This window comes from Sus scrofa, chromosome 2 (genome assembly GCF_054392235.1).
Source record: "Sus scrofa isolate SSC_HxYL_T2T_F1_AM1 chromosome 2, Sscrofa_HxYL_maternal_Yorkshire_Landrace_v2.0, whole genome shotgun sequence".
Lineage (NCBI taxonomy): Eukaryota > Metazoa > Chordata > Mammalia > Artiodactyla > Suidae > Sus > Sus scrofa.
The window spans coordinates 92207784-92230660 of NC_139384.1; the positions used below are offsets into that span (position 1 = coordinate 92207784).

At 50.0% G+C, this 22877-nt stretch overlaps 2 protein-coding genes across 19 annotated transcripts in view; one reads left to right on the forward strand and one right to left on the reverse strand.

Moving 5' to 3' along the window:
- The window catches only part of THOC3 (THO complex subunit 3), a 291571-nt gene that overhangs the window by 83422 nt on the left and 185272 nt on the right, over positions 1-22877 (forward strand). For 2 of the 17 annotated variants that reach the window (XR_014838023.1, XR_014838032.1), the window contains 3 exons: positions 10634-10770; positions 16093-16206; positions 16519-16752. The exons of 4 other annotated variants lie outside the window; for them this stretch is intronic. The gene's annotated coding sequence lies outside the window, so the exon portion shown is untranslated. Of the gene's footprint in view, positions 1-5013; positions 5220-9113; positions 9239-10633; positions 10771-16092; positions 16207-16518; positions 19965-22877 lie in introns of those variants that run through there. 11 more of the 17 variants (XR_014838029.1, XR_014838035.1, XR_014838037.1 and 8 more) reach the window with 9 other exon arrangements.
- CPLX2 (complexin 2) overlaps positions 1-22877 on the reverse strand; it is a 68785-nt gene that overhangs the window by 9652 nt on the left and 36256 nt on the right. The window contains exon 1 of one of the 2 annotated variants that reach the window (XM_021084434.2): positions 2585-2784. The exons of the other annotated variant lie outside the window; for it this stretch is intronic. The gene's annotated coding sequence lies outside the window, so the exon portion shown is untranslated. Of the gene's footprint in view, positions 1-2584; positions 2785-22877 lie in introns of those variants that run through there. 2 annotated transcript variants of the gene reach the window in all.

Sequence of the window (22877 nt, forward strand, 5' to 3'; positions counted from 1 at the left end):
GCATCCACACACCCCTATTCTGCGGCTGCTAATGCCTTGGTTCAGGGCCTCAAGATTCTGAATTTGTGCATAACCTCTAACTCTATCCCTCTCCTACCTTTCATCCATCCTCCACATGGCTGTCCGATTAATCTTCCTAAAGGGCAGATGTGCTCATTCAAACATACCCTGCAATGGCTCCCCATGGCCTCGTTAAACCAACTAGAGTCCTTGTGCCGACCTTCAAGTCTTACAGTCTAGCACCTGCCTGCCTCACCATTCATTTCCCACCCCTTGCATGTGGTTCTGTGCCAGCTGTACCTCCACACATATTCTTTCCAAGAGCATCTGTTCATGCTATTTCCACAACCTTGGACCCTCTTAATCTCATCTCTGCCAGTTCACATCTTGGGCTCCACTATGTACTAAGTGTGACCTTGAGCAAATGAATGACTCTTTTCTTATCTATAAAATGGAGGCAATAATGCCTATGCCCAAGTCATGTTGTGGGTATTAAATAAGATAATGCAAATAAAGTGCTCATCCTAGTGTTTGGCACATAGTGGGTGCTCAGTAGATGTTAGCTATCACCACCATCACCATCATCATCATCATCAGAAGCAGCAGCAGTAATTTTCAAAGGTCCCCCTCATACAGCACTCCTCCCATGAAATTTCCCAGTTCTCCTCTTTGAGATGGGATGGTGTTTTCCTCTTTTGAGACCCATGGCACTTTCTAGAGCAGCCCTTCCTGCCTCCAGCTCATGTACTCTATCTAGCTATGTGTCTTTACCTTCCCAGGGACTCTGAACTCCTTCCAGAGCAGGGCTTGTATCTTGTACATTTTTCCTGTCCCAGAATCTACAACATCTCCTAGCTCACGGTAGATCCTTAGGATGTATTTGCTGGATTGAATTTAATGTGTGTCAGCAAGTAAGAGTGTGCTCATTCAAGGTATGGTCCTGCGTATCTAACTCTGAACTTAGGCATCGTTGTAATTCTGCGTGAGCGTATGTGCAGGCGTATGTGTGTGTGTGTGTGTCTGTAGATGTTTTGCCATATGCCTGTAGGAGTGCTGAGGTCCAGCAGGTTACGTGCAGTTAAGGATTTTGACTAGACCGCCAGGAGGCGCTCCTCAGCGGGTCTGCAGGAAGCCTTGGACTATCCCTGCGCGGGAAGGGTGGTGATGGTGGTGGTGGTAGTGGGGACGCTAGGCTGGGGGAGGGGAAACTGGCGGGGGGTGGGGGAGGGATGCTGCTGCAGCAGCACCACGTTTCTGTGCCTTTAGCGCGCCCAGGATGCAGGGCGCGCCTTCAGCTTCCCCTCCCAGGCTTTCTCCCAATCCATCCCAACCCGAAGGCAGCTGAGGCATCTCCTCAGGTTCAGAAACCCCAGGGGGTTTTCGGGACTGGGCCCCGCCATCTGACAAGCAGACAAACCTGCAGTGTTTGTCCTTGTGGCTGTTTTTCCGTAATTTTTTTTTTTTTTAATGGCTTATGTCCAGACTACATTCACCGCAACTCACTTCAGCACTCATTTGCTTTTTGCGGGGACCCTACGCTAATGGCGGTGACAGAGACAGGAGATGTCCCTCTACTCCCACCCCACCTCCACCCCACACCCCTAGAAAGGAAAAGCACTGGGGGGGGATGGGGTAGTGGAGGATGGGAGGGGGTAGAGACGATCCTGCAAAAGAGCGGAAGTGGCGGGGGTTTCGCATTCACCCGGCAAAAGAGGGAGCAGGAGTCTTGGATCCCCTCTATCGGTCCCTTGAGGAGATCACCGTAGCCACCAGTTCTGCTTTGAGCTCACCGTTGGCCACTGAGAGTGCCCTTCCCCCCAATACTCAGAGCTCCAACCTCAAGACCCGGCCCGGTCTCAAACTTTGCTGAGGGAGGGGGCAGAGCGGGGCCGGCGAGGGCGTAGAACAGATTGTCCCTGATGACCCTAGGCAACGGACGGGTGCTACCAAACCTCGGCTCCTCCTCCTCTCGTGACAAATAGTCCTATTGGCCCCCCCACCCAGTCAACGTTTAGGTTCTCCCCCTCCCCCTTCGATCTGCTCGCCCTACTCTCGCCGCCCTCTGACTCACTCCGGGACCCGAACTGTACCCCTTCGCCTACCGGGCGAAGAGGGCCCTGGCGGGCTTCTGGAAAACCACAGCCTGAAGGACCTTAGATCGACGCCTCCATCCCTACCCGAAGAGCTCGAAGTTGTTCTCTAGGTTAAGACTTGAGTCTCCCGCCGCCCTCGGGGAGGTCCTGGCTCCCCGGGAGCAGGGTAGTTTCGGGCTTCTGCCCGGGGGTCTCCGGCTCCAGGGCCCACCCCACCTTCCCAGTTGGCTCCTGCTTCACTCCCTTCCCTCCGCCAGCTCGCTTCCCCCTCTTGGGGAGCTGTCCTTTCAGCACCACGGCGAGCGCGCCCGGAAGAGTGCCTGCTGCTACCGCGCAGCCTCCTTTTCTCGCGCCCGGGCAATCTTGGGGAGCTATGCCCCCGAAAGCCGTACTCCGCAGCTTCCCCGGCTGCGCTGCGGCCTCAAGACGAGAGCCCGGACTCTGATGCCCACAGCCCGGCTCCGCCCTCCCGGCCCGTGGCCAGCACCGACCTGGCGGTCCCCGCAACCGTCTGAGCCACTGCAGGGCTCCGGCCGAACTCAGCGAGGCGGTTCCTTCGGCTCTTCCAGCTCCCGCCGCTGCCTCGTGCAACTCCGCCCGGCGAGCTGGGGCCACGGCTACTGCCGCGGGCGGCTGCCGGAGGCGCCCTCCAATCACGCCCGTCAGCCAGTCCCTGACGCGCTGCCTCTCCCCTTCCAGATGGGAAATTCAAATTTTCTCTCTCTCTCTCTCTCCCTCTCTCTCTCTCTCTCCCCCTCCCTCCCTCCCCCTCTCTCTCTCTCTCTCTTTCTCTACTCTCCTCCCTCCTCTCTCCCCCTTCTTCCCCTCCCTTCCTTTCTCCCTCCCTCTTTCTCCTCCCCCTCCGGCTCCTTTTCCCTTTCTCCTTCCTTTCCCCTCTCTTAAAAAAACTCCATTTCCCTTCCTCCTCCACTTCTCCTTCCACCCTCTCCTGCAGACACCCCCAGCAATCCCCCTGCATCCACCTATCCTGGCCACAGCTCTTAGGACCTCAGGTTTGCTGCTTCAAGCTTGACGGTGGCAGTGGGGTAAGGGGATGGAGGAAGGGTTTTTTTGGTGTGTGTTATGTTTTTTGTTTTTTATCAGAACTCTAAGGTCACTTGCTCAGGAAAGCCTCCTTGATTCCTCCAGGCAGAACTGGTCACACTTTCCTCAGAGCTCCCTCCACCCTTAGGCACACACCTGTTTCAGGGTCCCCTTTTCCTCTGTATGCCTCTTGCCTGTGAGCTCCTACAGGACAATGGAACCACACTCTGATCGTCTTTGCAGCCCCTCAGCATTCTGTCCTGCCACAGGAGCACTCAGAAAACATTGATGGATCATGTGGGGAAGGCCCTCATAGAGGGTGAGGAGCCTTCCATGTGGACCCAGAGGGACACTACTGCAAAATTGCCATAGAGCTGGGGCTGGTCACTTTCTAGTCCCTTCTAGATGTGATATCCTGTGAAGAATAAAGAAGTCTTTGGCAAACTTTATTCCAGAATGCCATGTGTTTCTCTCCTTTGCCCAGAAAGAAAAGGGACAACCAAGAGACAGGGCAATAATGTAGGCCCCCACCCCTGCTTTTCCTATTCTTCTCACACTCACTTTTCATTTTATTCCTCAATCCTAATGAACTTCTCCATTCTGCTTGCCATCTTTTGGCTCCAAAATCCTTCCTTTAATCCAGCATGATGTGTAAGAAAATGGCTTCAGAGAGGAGGGGCCTTGCACCAGGCCTTTGAAAGATTTGCAGGAGTTTATGCATCAATCAGGGTTATGTCAGAGTGGAAACGACTTCTGCTTCTGTAAGGGGATGGCCTCCTTCCAAGAAGGGAGCTGCAAGAGCTGCGGAAGGACAGGATCTGAGAGAGGAAGGAGGCATGGTTTTATTCCAACAAGGGGGACTATTCCTTTATGCCTGTTCACAGCAAAGGCCTCAAAATGGGGGACCCTCTACAAGTCAGAAGCCATTGATGGACCCACCTTCCTCGCCTGGAGAGTCACTTTCTGAAACTCATCTGTTTTCCTCTTATAGGTTCTGGGGCTGGCTATAGGGAAGTCCCTTCCTTTATGGATGAGTTTTTTGTTTTGTGCTGTGTTGGCCCATCTGCAGGCGCATTTATATTTTTCTTCCTTTTCCTGAGGTAGACACTAATGGAAGGGACAGAGGGGAGGCTGTTTGATTAGAGTGACTTAGACTTGCCACTAATGCCTGAGGGGAGTTCTGGGCAGGGAGATCTGATATCCTTGTCATTTCAAGAGTCATAGTCCTCCTTTCTCCTCCTCCCTCCTTCTTCCCTGTTCTTCCAGAACAGAAACTCAGTGAATGGGCCCTGGCGGGCAGCACTCTAGTTACAACTGGGATTTTTCCACAATGGGCATTGCCTTTGCCACAGACATTGACTAAGCTGGGCTGAAAATCTAACTTAGCATTGAGAAAAATACCAAGCACGGTTCTGGACATAATGCTTCAAGATGGACTTTAGTAGGCTCAAGCATGGCTAGAAAAGAGGGGGAGTGGTTTATGATTCCCATCATAGCGCAGTGGAAATGAATCCCACTGGTATCCATGAGAACGTGGGTTTGATCCCTGGCCTCACTCAGTGGGTTAAGGATCTGGTGTTGCTGTGAGCTGTTGCAGACATGGCTTGGATGCTATGTTCCTGTGGCTGAGGTGTAGGCAGCTCTGATTGGACTCTCAGACTGGGAACCTCCATATGCCATGAGAGCGGTCCAAAAAAAAAAGAAAAAAAAAGAAAGAAAAAAAAGAAGGGAGTGGTTTGGTGGTGGGTATTTGGAAATCAGGTTGCATGAGGGAAGGTTGAAAAATCTGAGAATGTTTGACCTGGAGGAGAGAATGCTGAAGGGGGATTATTAGCCTTTGAAGGACTGGTAAGACTTGCTCAATTTGTAATTCCAGCATTTAGCATGGAACCTGGCAATGCAGGAGCTAAAAAAAAAATGCCTGTTGAATGAATATATGACTATTACAAGGAAAAAGGAAGACTATTGTTTTTACTGGAGCAGAAGACAGAATTGAAGCAATGAGGGAAATGTAAAGGAAAGCAGATAGAAGCTCTAAGAGGAAGAACCTTCTACCAATTAAAGCTGTCTAGCCATAGTATGGTGAGTTCCAGTGAGGTGGTGAGTTCCCCATCCCTAGAAGATGGCAGTTGGGTGGCAAATAATAGCTAAACCTCCCTTTGAACCTCAGCTTCCATGAGCCTATTAAAAACTGCATGAACTGACATGAATCATGTCTAGCTGCAGAAAATCTTGCTTGTGAATAAAACAGCAGCACAGTCCAATTTCGATGGCTTCATCCTTTGAACAATTAAGGGTAAATCATGACCTCTTAGCCATTGATGGTGCCTGCCAAAAAAAGATGGTGGAGAGATGAGTACTTGCTCCTGTTCGGTGTTACCAGCCTGGACATGATTTCTAAACTCTTTTATGACAGCAGAAATGCCACTAAATGTTATAGGCATTTCTTAATGATTATAATATTACTAATCATACAACCATCAGGCCCCCATTATGACCCCAAATGAGTCTCAGGTGCTCATTTTTGTACTCTGCATAAATTACATTCTCTCCTTTAGTTCATATAAACCTCTATTTTCAAGATGGGGAACGCAAGCCCCAGGGAGATACAGTGAGTCTTTGGCAGATCCTGGATTCCAGCCCTTGCCTGCCTGACACTGAGCTTAGGGTCCTTCCACCAGTCTGAGCTGCTTCTCTTCTGACACATCCCACAGCCGATGGAAATGTAACTTTTGCTCTGCCGATGTATTTTTTTACATTGACATTTATCATCTTCCCTGTTCTCCAGTTTCTCACTTAAAAAAAAAAAAAACCTGCCATGAATTCACACTCAGATTGGGGTCCTCATGTCATGTGGGTTGCCAGCATTCCTTTCATCTCCTGCATTTCTAATCCAGCCCGCTGCAAGTCCCTCCCCCCCCCGCCCCACTCCTTGGTCCTTGCAGAGCCTGCCCTGTAGACAGCTTCTAAGGGTTACCTGGTAAAATATGAATGTGGCTCTGCTTTAAGCGTCTTACCCTAGCTGGTACTGAATTTCCACTTTTATTTATGAGCCCTGTGGGCTGGGGGCCAGATTTGAACAGATTTTTAAAATGATATGTACATGCCTTGAATGTTCACTAAAAAGCCAATCAAGAGAGCTAATGTCAGTACTTTGTGTGAGGATTGAGGAACAGCGTGTGAGGAATGACAACTGTCACAGACTATAAATGTGATCAGTGAGAATGGCGCTTGTCCAAAGGTCAGCCCGTTTCTTCCCTGCAGCTGCCTCAGTCCAAAGGGCACTCTGGATGTCACTTGGGAGATGAGGGAGAGCTTGCCGGCTGGGCCGGACCTCAGCCAGGAGGTGAGCTGGTCAGTATAGGGGAGACATCTGAAATGCTCCAGACCTGACTCCTCATCCTGTCATTCTAGCCTGAGCCTGGAGGGGCAGAGTTGGTCTGGGTTTGAGCGGGTGGCTATGTGCCAGAGGCAGAAACAGAACTCTGGGGGTAGGGCACAGGGAAGGGCTCTGGGCCACCTTGCTTATCTGATGAGTGCCTCCCCTCTTGTCACTAATAATGGTGAGGCTGCCATCATTGTCAGGTTGCGAGGGCAGGGTCCCCATCGGCCTCATTCAACATGGAGTGACACAGCGTGAAGGCAAACTCACGGGTGTGCACAGATGCATTTGTGTGTATGCCCACCTCTGGGGACCATGCCAGTGGAAGTGGGCAGCAACCATGTGGAGGGACGCAGGTGCTAGTAGGGCAGGTGTGGATCTGTCACCACATGACTCCCAGTGTGTGGTGGTGTATCCTTCCTGATTTGAACTGACTCTGGTGCAAGTTTGTTACGGGGTGTAGCACTAAGTAGGTTGTCGTTTCAGTGGAACATGTCAATGGCATTGTGTGATATTTTGGGTATAAGGCACAGGTACCATAAGTGGCTATGCAGGTTGTGCCGTGCACAACTACAGAGGGTCTTATTGACAAAGACGGTGCCAGATGCAAAGGTTCTGGGGACATGTCACCGCTTCTGTGTAATGGTGTATGTCCTAAGTGTTGCTGTCAGTGAGAGGTGACGCAGGCGATAGTGTGTTACCATCAATATGAAGTGGTGCCGTCATTGTTGATAAGTGTGCAGGTGTGTGTCACAATGGGCTGGGATACATGTCACTGTCACTGTATGGGCAGAGGGATTTGTATGTGTGGCCAGGAGTGTGTCATCACCACCGTGCAGGCATACATGTTAAATGAGGCACCTAGAGTGACTGATCCTTTCTTTTTCATTCTCCACCACCCCCACCACCAGGGAAAAAACCCTTGGTAACCTAACCAGCTGGCTCATGCCCTACCTGGGAAGTGGCAGAAACCTTTGGATTCTCCATTCTTCCCTTTGGTTTCTTAGAAAGAGGGTCCCAAGTTCCCTATTTGCATCCTGATTCATGGGTGGTGCTTGGAGTCTGTGTATGTGAACATCCTGAAGAGCCCTCCTCTATTCCAGACCCTCCCCCCCCAGCTCAGAGCCCCTCCCTAGTCCTGCATCTGCCTACCAGCTCCTTAGAGGTTCTCTCCTACTTTTCATCCCATCCCCACCCTCCCAGATCCAGGCACTCATTAGCATGTCAAGGCAGTCCTCTTTCATCCCACACATTGTACCCTGGGATATCCCCACACAGTTAACTCCCTCTCATCCTGAGTTTTCCTGAAACCTTACATTTTCATGTCTACCCCACCAGTCTGCAGTTCCCCCATTATCTGGTACAGGCACGGGAAAATGTTTTGGTGATAAATACTTTCCTCCTTGCCAGTGGTTCCTTTTCCAGCTCTCTGTTGTAACATCTGTTTCCCCTCCTCCAACGTCAGCCTTTCCAACTCTCTGGGACATGGTTGGCCCTCCCTGTCCATCAGGAACTCCTTGTGATGACCCCAGATGCTCATGTCATCCCATAGCCAGCCAGTGCACCCCACCAAGACTCTTCATTTGAGTCCTAGCACTGGACTTGCTCAGGTGCAATCAATGCAGCATCAATGTTTACCCTCTGCCCTCAGGAGGTCCCCCTTCCAGAATGCCCCTCCACCCTTGTGACACTTGGTTCCCTTCCTCACCCCCCGCCCCCCAGGGAAAGCCTTGCTCAGAAAGGTAGTCTTTACACCTTGGAATCTTGTCCTTAAGCATATGGGATCAGAATAAGGGTTCTGGAATATTCAAATCATAAGTAAAGGTCCATTTCAGAATCACATTTAGAATCACAGAATCTAGAATGACAGGCTATCTAAACACCATATGTCCAAGAGTAGCCCCCTCCTACTCAGATCCACTGGGGTGGAGAGACCTACTAAAAACACTGCAGATTCTTGGGGCTCATCTCATGTGGACTGAACCAAATCTCAGAGATGAAATCCCAAGAATCTCTGATGGTTACCAAGACCTCAGGTGTTTGGGATACATCCCCTAGATGAAAAACCCTTGTCTTTGGGTCAATAGAATCTGAGAATCATATGAGCCTGGGTCCTAATCTTATAGGGAACAAGTATTGAACCATGGAATCACAGAATATTTTAGGATTAATAGAAACTAGATTCAACTAATTACACACCTTCACTCACAACTTTAGAACCTTAAGTTCTATGAATCTTAATGTCTAGAATCGTAGAGTTGGAAGTGATCGTGCAATGTGATTTTGTTCCTGCTCTGGGAGACATTTTTCTTTTTCAGCCTCACCGCTCCTTTTGGAATGGAAGGCTTTTCCCCCCCTGTCCCTTGCAGGGCTGCCTCCGCAGTGTTGCCTACATTTGTGAAGATAAATGTTCTTTCCATCTTGGTGCAAAGGCAGCCGGCAGAACCGCTGCATTTACGGAGCAAGTGAGCTGGACATGACTTTTACTTTCCACTTAGGACCAGCACACCCTGGCCCACAAAACAGATTTTGCTCTTTGATACAATTTGATAAATTAATCTGAGGGGATATTATTGCTGTTTTTACTAATGCAGGCATCGCTGAGGAACATGGATAACAGAGGTTAATAAGCTTATGGAGCTACTGGTCAAGAAATAAAAGAAAAAGAACTGAGGGGCAATAGAATGCCGTCCTGGAGATTGATGGGCAAGCATGCAAGGTGTGTGTGTGTGTGTGTGTGTGTGTGTGTGTGTGTGTGTGTGTGTGTTTGGGGAGGAGTGGAATGAAGGGAGGAGATGAAATATACATAAAATGTTAGTGCTGAAGAGCTACATTTCTGGTCCTCTAGTTGAAGAAACAGAAGCCCAGAAAGGGGAAGGGACTTTCTCAATGCCACACAGCAAGTTAATGAAAGTCCTAACTCCTGGGTCAGGTATTCCTTCCCAGTTGTAACTCAGTGTTCCAGCACCACATTTCTTAAAACACCTCCAGCATGCCAAGCACTGTTCTAGGGATGTCACAGATGTCAGCCCTTCCAGCTTATGACAACCCTATGCAGTAGGTCTTTTTTACTCCATTGTTCATTTATTAAACATAGATGGAGAGCCTGTGACCCACCAGGCACTCTCCGAGGCAAAGAGGGATAAGAACTTTCAGAGTTTCTCTTCCCTCTCTTTATGCTAGAGTGAGAGATGCAAATACCCCAGAGAGATAACACATGGACCAATTCACAAGTTCAAGATCCTTTCAGATCAGAGCCTCTGATTTGAAGCACTCAGGAGTGAGCGGGGAGAGATGGCCACCAACCGTTGACGATAATACAGCATGCTAAGTGCTATCCTTGTGAAGAGGCAGCTCTAAGGAGGAGAATCAAAAACACACAGCTTGCAAGCCAGATGGGATGGGAAGCCCAAAGCAGGGAAGGGACAGGGAGGCTGGCTCCAGGGCTGCCCCAGTCACCTCAGAGGCGCCGAGGAGGAGACAATCAATGTTGGGCTCTGGTCATGTAGAGATACCGGGGAGATCTTGCCACCCCTTCCGGATCGTGTGGCTCTGCTCGGACCTAGTTTCCAACTCAGTGAAATAGGGAAATGATCCCGACCTCTGAGGGTTTTGTGAGGCTCAGCTGAAACAATAGGAAATAGCAGCGTGGTCTCAGCAAGTGTTGATCCTCTTTCTCTCCAACACCTGAGCAGGGCAGGGATTTCTTCTGGACTTTGGGACAGTGCAACCATTAGGCAAAGCTTCCTTTTATGATTTTCTTGGTCAGAGAACTCTACCTCATGAGTCCCCTGGGTTCATTTAAGTTGGAGTGAGAAGGAAGAATTCGAAGCTTAGAGGAAACAGTTGAGAGGGGGGAGTGGAGCCAAAGGAGGAGATGAAATGCACAAAAAAGTTAGTGCATTTCTCCTCCTTCTTCACCCTCGCTTTGAGCTTGCTCCCTTCCTCTCCAGCACACAAGGGACCGGGGTATCATGTCCCCAAATGGGAATCATCTGAAGGAAGCTCAGAAAGGGCTTAGAGTTCAGGCCCAAGACCAGGAGGAATTTTCCACCCACAAATCTAAAAATGGCTTCTCTGTGCCACTCACCCTCCACTTGTTTCTTTCTGGCAGAAAAACAAAATAAAACAAAACCACCTTTTACTTGGCAAACAGACAAGGGGTTGGAGAAGTCTGGAGAAGATGAAGCCAGGGAAACGCTGAAAAGTTTGAAGAGGAAGGAATTTTCATGTACTAAGCCTCTCACTGTGGTAGGTGATTCATAATCTTTATCTGATTTAATCCCCACACCGGCGCCTGCCTTACCTTAAATATCATCACCTCCACTTTATATTCAGATAGCGATATTCACACTCAGAGAGGTTAAGCGCCTTGTTCAAGGGAACACAGCTGAGGAGCGGTGGCATCAGCAACATTGGAACTTGATGTGTCTCTACAGGTGGCCACATTTTCCAGGGTGGGGGGTGTTTAGGTGGGTTTCTGGAGCTAAGCCAGGGTCTGCGGCTTTAGAGCAACTGGTTGCAGAATGTGGGTGACCCTGCCAGGTCACCTCTATGGGGACCTTGCCATAGGCTGGTTCTTAATAGGACTGGGTGTTCCAAGGTCTATAAACGTGGTGAGGGATGGGAGTTCCCATTGTGGCTCAGCGGTAATGAACCTGACTAGTATCCATGAGGACGCAGGTTTGATTCCGGGCCTCGCTCCATGAGTTAAGGGTTTGGCATTGCCATGAGCTATGGTGTAGGTCGCAGACACCACTAGGATCCCATGTTGCTGTGGCTGTGGTGTAGGCCGGGAGTTGCAGCTCTGATTCAACCTCTAGCCCTGGAACTTCCATATGCCGCAGGTGCAGCCCTACAAAGCAAGCAAGCAAGGAGTTCCCGTCGTGGCGCAGTAGTTAATGAACCCGACTAGGAATCATGAGGTTGTGGGTTCGATCCCTGGCCTTGCTCAGTGGGTCAAGGATCCGGCGTTGCCGTGAGCTGTGGTGTGGGTTGCAGACATGGCTTGGATCATGCGTTGCTGTGGCTCTGGTGTAGGCTGGTGACTCCAGCTCCAATTAGACCCATCGCCTGGGACCCTCCATATGCCATGGGAAGTGGCCCTAGAAAAGCCAAAAAAAAAAAGCAAGCAAACAAACAAACAAAACCCAAAAAGTGATGGGGGCTATAGTTCAGGATCCTGGAACACTACCCTAAGGATTTAAATAAATAAAAAACCCTCTGTGGCCATCCTTTGCTCACCTCTGCTCAGTTCGGCTCAGCCTGGTTCTGAACTCCAGCCATCTAACCATTGCTCCTGCCTCTGCTCTTGCCTTCAGATTGGCTTTCTAACTGGCTTCCAGATCTGTGGGAGAATCATAGCTTTCTAAAACACGGGTCTGATTGCATCATTCCCCTCCTTACAACACATGGTGGTCACAGCTTATTTTGCCACCTAGCGCCCACTCCTCCCTCGGGTGGCATCAGCTTTGGAGGAGCCAACCTGTCTATTTCATTTGGAGCCATGGATGGATCACATGACCTGGGCTAAGCCAATCAGCACTCAGGTCTCCCTGACCTCCCCAGGATAGTCCCAGGACCCAAATCAGACCAGTCAGGGCCAGGGACACTCAATTCTGGGATTTTTGCTTGAGCTAAGGAAAACAGACTCTCTTTTTGGCTTCAGTGAGGTATGAATTGGGTTTCCCAGGAGCCACCATATGGAGCCTCAGAATGGGGACCAGCGCTGAGCCAGTAGAGCCAAGGAGAGGGAGAAACCCTAGCCTGGTGACATTGTTTCCACCTTGGATCAAGCTGTACCTACAGCTCTCCTAGGTCTTATCATATTTATGAGCCAATAACTGCCCCTTCCCTTTTGTTCTCCTTAAAGCCACCTTAGATGGCTTTTTTTCTTCTTTTTCTTACAAACAAAAGGATCTTGACTGACACAAAAATCCTTTAATGTCTTCCGTTTGCCCTCAGGAGAAAGTGCAAATCCTTTAAATTGGCCCTTAAGGCCCTTCATGATCAGAACTGCTCTCTCCAGTTCTATTAATAACTACCGGGGCTCTCTGTCACTCCTGGCCACGCTGCCACCTGGTGTTTCTGCAGCATTGTACCCATGCTGATTGTTCCCAGAGGAGCCTTGCCTGCTCTGTTTTACTTTGACCGGCATGGCTCAGCTAGAGCATCAAGGAATCCCTTCCGGGAAGCAAGCTGAGTCAGGGGTGTCCTGTGTGCTCCCACATGGACCTCTTCATTGTAGCACCATTGAAAGGAAACTTTGCTGCTTGATGTTGGTTTTCTTGTCTGACTTCCTCCCTGGATTTTGAGCCCGGAAGGAGGAGGACTCACGGAGCCTAAGGGATTCATTCACTCAGCAAATATGTGTTGAGTGTCTCCTATGTGCCAGGACTCCTCTATGTCCTGGGGATACAACCAAGAGAAACCCCCCAACAAATTCCTATCTTGTCTGAGAGGTGAAGCAGACCCTGCTCCAGTAAATACACATGGAACAGGGTCGTTTCGGAAGTTCGGTAGGAGTAAGATGTAATAAGATAAGAGGAAGCCTAGAGGAAGGCCGGGCTCAAAGCAGACCCTCAGGAAGTGGTCTTTTCATGAGTGAATAGGGAACATCCCCAGACACCCTGGTGCCCCTCAGCCTTCCTTTATGACTGTCACTCTGAACTCTACCAGAACTGCGTTGTTAGTGATTTATTCTCCATTTCCAGCCGACAGCCCCTCTTGGGGGGGAGGGGTCATCATTATATAAACGACATTTTGTGTGTGTTTATGACACTAACCTTTCCAGACAGGAGTTGAACAAAGCCATGTTCTCTTTGACTTCATGATGCCACTCCATCCGCATCTCAGGCTGGCGTCAGGAAGCTGTGTGTTCCTCTGCCTGACTTTGATCACGGCTCTGCCTGGCCTTCATCTTTCCAGTCCTCACTCTGCCGTCTCCCTCTACCCGCCCATTGTCAGCCCTTTGATCATCTCTGTAACTCTCCTCTGGGCTTGATCTGGCTCCATTAAGAGGATGAAACTTCTTCCTGCTTGTGTCATTCGCACGCCCCAAAGCCTTCGATGACTCATGATTGCCCACGGCATCAAGTCCAGACCCAGGAGGGCCTCCCTTGATCTGCTTATGCCTCCCCTGCTGGCCTGTTTACCAGGACTCCTCTCCTACATGCCAGTCCCTTCTAGGGAGCACTTGACATCTCAATGTTCATTTTGCTCCTCTGTTATAAATTTGACCGTCTCCTTCTCCTGAAGGGTAGGCTGCTTGAAGGCAAAGATTATGTCTTGTTCTTCCCTGAATCCCCAACATCGAACTTTAGGACCTCCTTCCTGAACGCTCAGTGAGTATTTGCAGAAGTAAAATCTGTTCATGGCATTGCCCTACCTGCTCAGGGTTGAAATGGCTTGTCCTGGCACATGGGCCTTGAGGTCCCTATCCTGGGGAGGAGGGGGACTTGAAGACCTAGGCTCCTTGCTGGGCCTTAGACTACATGCTGGCATCCTTGTTAAATCTTGTATTTGACCTCCTTTTTGCATTTCTTAGTCCATACACATTAACCCCAAGAGTTCCTTCCATGTTTTGGCCCCATCACTGTGACATTTTGTCATTGGGGTGTTTTTGGCATCATTTGCTGTTGTGAAACACATTTTGGCCTGCTTGGTCTCTTTTTGGCATCTTGTTCTCCCCCACTTTCAGGCTTTATGGTCTGGGTGGGGCTGACTCCATACCCTACGTCCATGGGTGGGCATTAGACCCATAGATAGCCAATCAGAGCACTATCAGCTCTGGCTACTGTGATTGGCTCAGGGTTGGCAAGTGACACAAGCTAAGCCAGTAAGAGTCAGCTCTGGGACTTTAGCTGGAACCAATGAGAAAGAAGCTTTCTACTTCTATGGGATTTGCAAGGCTGGCAAACTATTGGCCTGAGCAGCTGGACCTTTTTGCCATCACCCAGAGAGCCTGCCTGAGGGTGATGCCAACAAAGAGAAGAGCAGAGCCAAGAGAAGAGAGGGAGACAAATTCCTGATGACAGTGTTTGAGTGTCCAGATCCCAATGTGCCTTTAAGCATAATCTGCTCGTGTACTTTTCCATTCTGTAACCAGTAAATGCCATTTTTCTACTCAAGTTGTTCTGAATGAGGGTTCTAGCTTTGCCACCTGTGAGAGACCTGCTGGAATCTGTACATTGGAGCTGCGTGTCCCCTCCTCCAGAAAATGCCTAATCAAGCAGACTCTGACCCTGGCAGGACCCTCTGTTTAATATTCTTACATTCCATGAAGGAGCTGATTATTCTGGTCCCTGTTTTCTATCTCTGTGCCACCTCCTCACCTGTGCAGTATGGTCCCCAAGGTCATGCTGACTTCAGTGAGAGGAGCTCACATTGTGGGTCTTTGCTCAAAGCTTTGCCTAAGCTCAAAGTTCATACCCACAGATCCTGGTTCACATAGCCACATCCCCTCAAAAATGCACATATTTTTGGCTAAGAGCTCTGCAATTTCACCCTTGAGTGGCATCAGCATTCTTGGGCGGGTGCCATCCTTTTCTGGTGATTTGTCTGCATCTCGTTTGTCAATTGGAGTTGGAACATTTGCCTGTCAGAGCAGTGCCTTTGGCGCCCCTACTTCCAAAAGGCAATTTGGGAGCAAGAATTTCCCTGAGGTCCTCCTCAGTCAAGGCCAAGGCTCCCTCAGATATTCTGGATACTTCCTTTTCATCTCTGTGCTCTCTCTCAGAGCTATGATCATTAAGCATTTTGCTGGTCCTTTATCTGACCTCTTTCCATTTGATGGATTTGAAAGGCCTCTGATTCTTGGCCCCACAGGCCTTCTCAAGGTGACTTTTGGGGTGTTTTTGGACTGCATCATTTCAAAGTTTCACTGCCCTGGGTAAGCTTTCTGATCCTAAGTCATCAGTTTTTAAAGATTTTCCAAAAGATGCCTTTTTCCTCAGCAACACCTCTCTTTAGCTTGTTGTTTTATTTTGTTTTGTTTCTCACTGTAATGGTCAGACCACCCCATGCTATGATTGGAGGAGGGAGATTCTGTGCAAGCTTGATGAGGCTCATGAAGGGCCCTCCCACCTTGGTGATGCTGCCGTCTCAATATGCGGCAGGAATGGAGAGCTGGATTGTCAAAGAGGTCCCCACGGCCCCAGTGGGGAGGTGCTCTTGTAGGCTAGCTTCTGTTTGCTCTTCCAGATCCTCTCTCCACCCAGCTCTGGAGACTCATCCATATGGACCAATAAACAGGCTCACTTTGCCCTTGGGCTTCTGGTTGGGTTTTATCAATGAGAGTTACTGGCAGGGGTTATAGATGGGAGAGGAGTTAGATGAGGGTATCCCTTGGCTGAAGGTCTCAGCTCCTGTCAAGTGGTCCTTTCCACATAGGTATCCTTTCTAGGCTTGGCAACCACTCCCTCCTTGCCCTTCAGGCTTAGAGGTGATGATGGATCCCCACAATTGCTGGCCCTGGGGAACTGCACTGTCCCAGTGGGACCTGCCTGTCCTGCCCACACTTTCCTGAAGCTCTCCCCAAATAGCCTACATGAACCAGTCCATGTTTCCTGCCAGGATTCTCGCTGATATCAACACTTCTGCTCACATTGATTGGCCAGACCTTATACCTTGGACCTGTTGATTTCAAGGAGCTGGGAAGCGTGGTGTTACTTGTACTCAGGGACAGAGGTAAGCAGGGTGTGGGTGTGCTCTTGTCAAGTCCACCTCAGGCACATAGCTCCCAGTCCTGGGCACAGAGCACTCTGGCATCCTGGTAAGGTCTTTCAAATGAGGGCCCATACCTCATAGGGTGTACCACCTTTCACAGCTCTTTAAAAACTTCTCTCCTGGGGCATGGCAGAATGGGAGGAGCTAGGTTCCTATCCTGACTGTGGACTTTGGGCAAGTCCACAGTCCCAGTCAGCCTAGTCCCAGTCAGCCTCTCTGTCAGAACCTAAGCCTCTTCATTTGCAAAGTGCAGTATTGCTGTGTTGCTTGCAGGTACGCCATAGAGCTGGGATAGTGCACGTACACATGAAGGCATCCAGGATATGGCCGCTAGAATTAGCCATCCCATCCCTGCTTTGGAAAGATCAGCTTCCATGCCCTCATTCCACATTCTTTCCTGATCACCCGCTCAGGGCTGGGCATGTCTCAGTGCTGGAATAAGGGGTGGACAAGACAGAAGAGGTCCCTGCCTGCTGTTTCTGGTGGGAGCAGACGGGCAATTAACAAGTAAGTGGAAAGATGGATAATTCAGAGAGGGGCGAGTGCTCTGAAGAAACAAAAGGGGGAGGTGTGAGAAAAAAAGATGGGAAAGCCTTTCATGACACTGGAGATTGACCTGAACGTGGGAAGATCTGGGGCAGAAGATTTGGCCTGAAGGACCCCCTCTGAACTGGTTTGTTGAGTGGCCTGTTCCTAGGACAGAACGGAGCCCAGGTGGGAGGGAGTGGAGGGAGCAAGGGGTCAGAGCGATGAGCAGTCCAGGTCCTTTGAGTCCTTGTCAGCCACACTGAGGGGTCTGGATGTTATCAAACTTGGATAAGGACATTGACTAGGAGATTTCAAGTAGCAGGTCAAATCCCTGGTGAGTCTCTGGTGGAATTTTCCTGTCCCCAGCCCCAAGTTCCCTGCTGTCATTAGCCTGGTCAATTTCTTTAACAAATTTCTGGAGAACTGAGTGGCTCTGTTAAGGATCGAAGCAGATTCCTTTTTCACTTCTAGGGAAACTGAGTCAGACCCTGGACCTGAGGGAGATCACAGCCACCGGGCTCCCTCCCAAGACCCGGCTGTGCTCTAGGTGCAGCGCTGGCCCTGCACATGTGCTGTTTCCTTCCCGCTCCATCTCCCAGAGAGGCTGGTGTGATCTGTAGATGAGGAAACTGAGGACCCAGCATCTCCCGCTTCTTCCTCACCTCGGGACATCTCCCTCTCTCCTGCAACAACCCACACGGCATCCTGTAAATAACTGCATGTTCCCAACACCTCTCCTCCTTCTCCTTGGAAACCTGCTCTCTCTTTGGATTCAGGCTGCCGGTTGTTAGATTCCCGTCGTGGCTCAGTGCTGAGCATGGCGGGAGTGGCGACAAGTTGCATCTGAAGGCCTAGGGCACCCCCCACCCCACTCCTTCCTTCACTGGCTGGGTGACCTTGGGGTCCACCTCTCTGAGCCTCAGTTTCCTCACCGGAAGCTCAGGGGCTGGGTGGGCGGGGTGGGACCTAACGTCGCAATGGAGATTAAATGAGGACCTGTAAACAAGGGCCCAGCTGAGTGTGGGGCATGCTCAGAGTGCTTCATGAAAGTGAGTTTCCTCATTTCTTCCTTCTTTCATCAGTTCTGCATCCTAGATATTTTGCAGTGTGGGGCATGGGGGGGCAGGGTCCATACAGCGGGATACCTGCAGGGCCAAGCAGGAGTCCACTAGACTCCTTGGAAATGGACTGGGAAGAAGCTGGCTTCCTGAGTAGACTAGCACAGAACCTGAACCCGGGTTGGGGTGGGACAGGTGCTGGTTCTGGGAGGACAGGGCCTGGGTGGTCTAGAGGTCTCTGATGCCCTCTAGCAAGAGTGCCCTCTAACACAGGGCTGGCTGCAGACTCCCCCAGATTTCAGGATCTACTCACTAAGATTTCCTGCCACCCCAAAGTTTCGTATTGACATCTAATTCCACCAAGTGGAAGGGAGAGGTCAAATGTGGGCTTTCATCGGCTGTTGGCGAATGTTCTGGAAGAAATGGGAAAGGGCTTTACCTGTGAGGAGGGATGAATGAATGTGACTCCTGAGGTTCAGAGCCTGTGGAATGATGGTCATAACAGGAGCCAGCTTTACTGGGCTACTGTGTGCTAGCCAATGTTCCATGTGCTTTATACATACTACCTTGTTTAAGCTACACAATAGCCTTATGAGGTATTTCTGTTATCCCCAATTCCCAGATGAAAGAGAAGGCAAAGAGGGACACGAAACTTGTCAAGGTCACACAGCTACAAGGTGTCATTCAGGATTTGTATCGAGGGAGTTCCCGCTGTGGAACAGTGGGTTAAGGACCAGGCATTGTCACTGCAGCGGCTCAAGTTGCTGCTGTAGTGCAGGTTTGATCCCTGGCCCAGGAACTTCCACAGGCCTCAGGTACAGCCAAAAAAACAGGAAAAAAAAAAAAAAAAAAAAAGATTTGCATCTAGGCTGTCTGGTCCTGGAGCCTGCCCTCATTTCTCTGCTCTTTTGGGACCAGGCTGTCTCCATGGGAGATGGGGCTCACTCCATGGCTGGGTGCAGGCTGAGGAGATGCTGAGTTATTATTCAACACTGTCAGTGTATCACTGACTACCATAGCACGGTTGTCTTGTGTCTCTGGATTTGCTATGGCAGACACAGGCTGTCTTATCTTGTTCCATAGCTTTGATTCTGTATAGCGTCTTAGTATTCCTTTGAGGATCCAGACTTCCCTTGTTCTCTGGCCATGTAGTTTGGATGGAGTCCTCCAATCCTCTTTTCCTCAAGCCCTAGGGATTGGTACATAACCCAGGACTAGGATTTAGGGATAGACATGGGACTCAAGATGGTCCAGGGGTACTCAGTCCTGGAGCTTGTTTTGGAAATATTAGAAAAATTCTCCTACTGTTGGAGTTACTGAACTGAGAAAGTGTGAGCCTGGAGCTACAGTGTCATGGTGTGGAAAGAGCCTTCCTAAGGGAGAAACCAAGCCATAGAGAAACAGAACTAATAGAGAGACTGAGCCCTCATGATATTGCATGACTCCTGGATCAAGCTCTTCCTGAAACCCAAATCTGCCCTTGAATTTTTAGTTACATGAACTAATACAGCCCCTTTGTGACCTTAAACCATTTTAATTTTTCTATCGTTTGCATCTAAAATAGGATAACGTATGTTATCACATTTAATCCTATGAGGTAGTTGGCATTCTGCCCATTATGCAGATGAAGGAACTGAAGCTCAGAGAGATTTATTATATTGGCTAAGTTTTCACAGCCAGTACTGGCAGAGCTGGGATTAGATCTCAGGCATTTTGGGCCCTAAACTGTACCTTGATCACTATGCCTTATGGTAGAAGGCTGGTTTTACCCCCTAAATATCTTTTGTAATCTCTCCTTTCCAGATCTCATCCAGCTGCTCTCCCTGTTTCTACTTTCTTATCCCTTTAATCCCCACTTCCTCCGGGAAAGAAGCCTTCTTCAACTACACCCTCAGCCTAAGCTCTGTTTCTTGGTAGACATTTTTATGGCACAATGTACTTTTTCTTCTTAGCTCCACTGAACTTCAGTAATGATTTGTTCCCGGTTTATCTCTTCCACTGGGTGGGAGTCCCACGGGGGCAGAGATGACGTCTGTTTGGCCATTGCTGCAGTGCTGATGCCTGGCACAGTGCCTGGCCCTGGTGGGCACCTGGTAAATGTTTGCTGAATAAATGAATTGTGCAATTTTGTCACTCCCACTGTGGCCCTGGATCATTGTGCACCTGTTTGACTGCAGTGTTGTTATCATTCTGACACTGCAAAATTCGCTCAAGCTCTTCTCTATTGTAGGGCATCTGTGATCTTGGATACTTACATATCTTTGTGTACATATTAGATAGTGAGTTCTTTGAAGATGGGGGCAGTACCATCATCCCTTGAGTAGTAGTAATAATAATAAGGAATAATACAAAGAATGATACTAATACTGAGCACTTACTCTCTGTTAGGCTTTAACATGCATTGCCTTTTTATCAACTATAGGTATGTGTACTGCTATGACCCCATTATACTTAAGGGTAAACTAAGGCTCAGAGAGGTTATGTGGCCTCTTTTGCTTCTTCAGTTTGAGTTGAGGTTCTGTCTTATGCAATCAAAAGAAAACTTGCTCTCCCAGTGACTTTAATGGGGGTGGGGTGGGGTGGAGTGTGGGCTGGGGAAAGCAGCAAGAATAGCAGAAAGGGGAGTTCCCGCTGTTCCACAGCGGGATCAGTGGCATCTCTGGAGCACTGAGACACAGGTTTGATCCCTGGCCTGGCACAGTGGGTAGGTCACAGCTGAGGCTCAGATTCGTCCACAAGCCTGGGAAGACATATGCCATGGGGTAAACAAACAAACAAAAAAGCAAAGAGTAGTAGAAAGGCTGAAAGGGAGCGAAAGGGTTGACCCAGCAGATGGAGGCCTGGCTGTACCCTGTTGAAAGGAAAAGAGTCATCATTGTCAAGGTCTCAGGAGGGATGAGCAGAGAGGAGAGGGAGGAGCCCACAGGACAAGGGAACCAGGGTTGGGGAGAGCTCAAGGGTGCCCCGGGGATGAAACCAGAGAGTCTGGGTTCCTCCCCGGCCCCAGCTCTTCCTGGCTGTGTAACCTGGAGAAAGGCACTGCACCTCTCTGAGCCCGTGTTGCAGGACTGACACCAGCCTTGACACAGCACCTGAAAATTGCTGAGCTAGGGCCTGACATGGCGTCACAGGCACTGTGTACCGGGGGGCAGGGTGGGGGGGCAAGCCACATGCTGGGGCTGCTGTGAATTCTTTACCTGCATGAATTTATGTGCGCCTCCCCAGGACCTTAGGAAGTGGGCCCGGTGACGATGCCACTCTGCGGGGGAGGAGCCTGGGCAGGCTTGCTCAGGGTCATCTAGCACGTGAAAGGCAGATGGACCTGAGCTCTGGCCCCGTGGACCCAGCACCTCCTCTTAGCATCCTGCTTTTCTCTAGAAACTGAACTTGAATATTGGTGGGAAAGTGGTCCAGTGGACAGTTGCTTGCTGAGTCCTGTTGCCTCTTTGAGGTGTCAAGTTTCTCTTTTCATGGTTTTACCCCCAAGGGCCAACTCCCCTTCTTTCAGCATAACTCAGGGGACATCTGTCAGCAAACCTGCGGTGGCCTGCGCTGGCACTAGGGCTCAGAGACAAACAGGACCTGGCGCCCATTCTGCTCAGCAGGAGGGAGGGGTGCTGGAGCTGGTTTCTCAGGGGTCTCACCAGCGAGTTTGTGTGGCACGGCGTGAGGCTGGGGCCCCAGTCCAGAGGTGAGGAGCCCACCTCACTCCCTGGAGTAGTACCTCCAATGAGTTTGTCTCTACATACCACCTCTGCGATCTATTTCCCATCACCCTCTAATTCCACTCGCTTGCAAAAATAAAACCCTTCATGGTGTTTGTTTAGAAAGGAAGCCTCATCTTGTCACTTCACACCGGAAACCCAGTGTCACTTGCTGTAAGAGGGTCAGGATGCACACACACGCGCAGTGAAAAGGAAACATGTGCAGACGTCCAGCTCTGCCCAGCTGTGTGCTCTGGGGACCCCTTGCTGACCCAAGCCTGAGATCAGTGAAAGGGAGGGGCTGATTGGAGAATTCTAAGGACCCAGCCTGAGACTTTCTCACAGGCGCCACTGACACATTGAAAGAGAATTAAAAAGGAGGAATAAATTCCTCAGCGAACTACCTGCTCTTTAAAGTGGTACCGCTGGAGCACCTGTAGTCACTGAGGGAGCCAGGGTTCTGTGTCCCGGAAAACACCAGTAGACACCTTAACCCCCCACCCTGCTCTCTCTGGGACCACGTTCACTTCCCCTCCCTCCTGAGCCCTCCTTGGCCTCAGCTCCTCCAGCACCAAGGAAGCAAAGACCTTGCAGCTCAGTCACTGGATGCAAGATCCCAGGCTGAAACCGTTTTCCTTATACCCAAGTAGGGAATGCACTTTGTCTCTTGAAGCCTCAGTTTCCCCATCTAGAAAATGGGAATAATGATTCCAATGGCCAGGCCTGTTTGGAAGATGAAAGTGAGATACTCTGTGTTGGAGTGACTTTGTGTGGTGCCCGGCACAGCGAGCAGAGACTCTGGTGACATGCCTTCCTGCCCTTGAATCCTGATCCAATAAAATTCAGAAACTGCCCCTGCTCCTTCTGCCTCAATTCCATTTCCGTTCTCAGGGGCTCTTTCTTTTCCGCTAGAGACTCTGACAGCCTTGGACTCAGATCATCTCTCCTTCAGCCCCTCAAGGGTCAGGTTACCTCTCCGAGCCTCAGTTTGCTCATCTTGAGAATGGGAACAGTTGCAGTCACCTCGTTGTGTTACTGTATGGGCAAGTAAACACCATCACCCATGAAAGTTTTGTACACACATAAAGACTTATTTGTATGATTTGTAACCCTCTGGGATGGGAGGATTATCAGAGGGTTCCGGGGGTTGGACTGTCTGTACCCTCAGGGGAAATCATCTGAGTGTGAGCCCACACCAAAGACTTCCTGAGTTCACGACAGGCGGCGAGCTGATGTCTCTGTTGAGAGGAACGTCGTGGTCTCCAGCTGAGGCAGCTTCTGTTTTTAGCTGGAACCGTTGCTGCTGAGTCCCCACCCCCACCCCCCATGTGAACATAGTGCA